Genomic DNA, 2,936 nt, shown 5'->3' on the forward strand with positions numbered 1-2,936 from the left:
AGGGAAAGGATGTTTGGGTTTGTGTGATTAGACAGTTGGCAACCCTAGAGATGAGACCTTTTTCCTTCTATAATTGGCATAACAAGAAATCCTTGCCTTGTTCATAGCCACGGAATGAGAATCTCTTGTCACCCTGGTTTTGTTTGTTTAAATGTATCCTGTCTTTGCAGTTTTTTTCTCCATTTAGATAAGGATCTGGGGACTAGACACCTCTAAATGACAGGCACCTCTAAACATGGTTGTTGTTTCCATAAGTGTCAATGTTGTGTCATGTATTTTTTTTTTTGTATTCATAGAATATCAGTGTTGGAAGGGACCTCAGGAGGTCATCTAGTCTAACCCCCTGCTCAAAGCAGGACCAATACCCAGTTGTTGCCCCAGATCCCTTAATGGCCCCCTCAAGGATTGAACTCACAACCCTGGGTTTAGCAGACCAATGCTCAAACCACTGAGCTACCCCCACCCCCTAAGGAAGAGGGTTTTAAGGGGGCACTTGGATTTAAACCAAGGACCATTTGATCTGCAATCAGACACTCTACCACTGAGCTATACCCCCATGCCATAAGAGGTGGTGTAGCACTGGCATATGAACCCACGCCTCCATAGGGGTATTGCTTACCTACTAACTACCACCTTGTGGAACTGCATCCTCACTTTGTGGGTACACCCTCCCCACCCGCCCCATCTCTGGTTGCAGTATTGTGTGTGGTCCTCGGCTTTGGCACTCCCAGTGGGCTCTCTCTCTGGCCTGTTATGGCTTTTCTCAGCCTGTGTCTTCCCCCAACTTCCCCTCAGGGTATTCTGTGGCTTGGCCCTGCAGCCAAGTCATGTAAAAGTCTGAGCCTCTTCTAGCATGGTACAAAGAAGTCCAAATAAAAACTCAAACAAGTTTTCAAATTAATAGCCTTCCACACCTCTCAGGCTTCATTATGGTTTAATTACTGTATCTTGCCTGTTAAGCCATAGACCAGGGCTTCTCTCCATCAGGGAGACCTATCTCCTCTGCAGTCTGTCTCCCAACTTAGCTCCTTCAATCTACTTATACAGATTAGTTCTGCCTCCTCTGTCCATAAGGCAGTTAGGCACTTTCCACCCCTGCCCCAGATGCAGAGCATTACTACTTGGTTCTGTCCCTTGTCTTGGTGATAGGAATTAAGCCCCATCACATACTCCCCTCTCAAACAAGTACCAGTCAGGGTACTCTTTCAGAGTTACTGTATTGTGCCCTACAGTTATTTCAGCTCTTTTTCTAAGTCATGCACACAAGTGAACAAACTGTTTTTTCTCAATTAGCAGGTATTCAAACATTCTTTCCAATATTATGTATCTTGCATGTCTATTTGCAAGGCCTCCTCTGCAGCAGCTAACCTATCCCAAAGTCCCAGGATCATGTACTCTCTGCTGTTGGTCCTGCCTCCTGCAATTGCTTTTGGGGTGACAGGTCAGCATCCATGATCAAGGCAGCTTCTCTCATCTCCTCATTCAGGATGTCCACCTCCCACAAATTTGCCTTAGAAGCTTCTTCTCCTGCAAGGACATGCTGTGGACTTCTAGAGACTGAGGTCAACTTATCACATGGTTTCCTGATTTGCAATGCAGCTAGCAGCTGTTCAAGTTGCTGACAACAGTTCTTCTCATGTGCCAGATCTTGTCTTGTCTGAACAAATTCTTGCTCTTGCTTTGCTGCCTCTTCTTTTATTTTCTGTCATGAAGCTTTCACCTCCCCCAGCTCCCAGCTTGCTTTGTGTAACTGTGTCTCTGGGGTTTGTAACTGACTTGACATCTTCTCTTTGACTATCTTGACTAGCTCCACCCAGTCCTTTGACTCCTCACTCATCCTCGCTGCTGCATCATGCAGCCCAACACCCTTGTTGAGGAGAGGATTATTTTACAGCCATCTGGTCTGAGCGATAATCAGAGAGACCTGTCTCCTCTGCTGTCTCTCCCCCAACTTAGCGTCTTCAGTCTACTTATAAGGCTTAGCTATGCCTCCTCTGTCCTGGAGGCAGTTAGTTACTACCGCCCCCAAACCTCCAGTGCAGAGCATGAATAATTAGGTCCTTTCCCTTGCCTTGCAGGTGAATTAATGGAGATAATAGTGAAGAAGAGAAAGAGGACCCCTGAATATAATATGTCTTGGGGCGTTTTAAACCTTGCATACAACAGAGAGATTTTCAAAGGTACAAAGGGCAGTTACACACCCAGCTGTTTTTGACTTTCAGTAGGAGCTAGGAGACATATTTTAAAGGTATTTATCTACCTAATGAGTTGGGTGCCTGAAGATAGGCACCTAATGGGATTTCAAATATGCGTGGGTGCAGTAGTCCCATAGGAGTTCCACTAGATACCTATCTTAGGTTCTTTAGGCACCTAAGAACCTTTAACAGTCTGGCCCTGGATGCTACCTCACCGTTGTGCCATTGAAAATATCCACCCCACTTTCTATATTTAGTGTGCTTTTCTATACCTCTTAGTCAACCTACCTTCTGAGACCCAGATACTACAAGAGGATCCATGCAGATAAATCAATTGAGGGCTTCTCCAGTGCTTATCCTACTATGGTACTGGAATATAAGCAGTTTAAAGGGAAACAGCAACAATAAAACACCATACACGTAGTTTGTTATATGTAGAAAGTTATATGTTCAGGCCACACAAAGTTTTTTATGACAAAAAGCTTCTCAGAATTAACGTACATAACTTTGTGCTTGGAATATATATTTCTGGATCACTTATTCCGTCTGGAAATATTTGTGCACACTGCATTAGGTGTTCTGTGGCACCAGGTCCTTGTACTGGCAAAGGGGAGCTTCCATCCTGATCACTATAATTTCTTTACAGTTTTCAAAACAATGTCTGTTGGACTTGTTTATCGAATGTGATCCAGGTAGAGGCAGAAAGAAATAAACATGGAGGAGAACAAGTGTATCTTGACA

At 44.3% G+C, this 2,936-nt stretch overlaps 1 non-coding gene across 1 annotated transcript; it reads right to left on the reverse strand.

Moving 5' to 3' along the window:
• Window positions 1–484: 484 nt before the first annotated feature.
• On the reverse strand, window positions 485–556 carry TRNAC-GCA (transfer RNA cysteine (anticodon GCA)). The gene has a single exon. It is a non-coding gene; the product is annotated as a tRNA-Cys (tRNA).
• Between the last annotated feature and the right edge of the window lie 2,380 nt (window positions 557–2,936).

This window comes from Lepidochelys kempii, chromosome 2 (genome assembly GCF_965140285.1).
Source record: "Lepidochelys kempii isolate rLepKem1 chromosome 2, rLepKem1.hap1, whole genome shotgun sequence".
Classification (NCBI taxonomy): Eukaryota; Metazoa; Chordata; order Testudines; family Cheloniidae; genus Lepidochelys; species Lepidochelys kempii.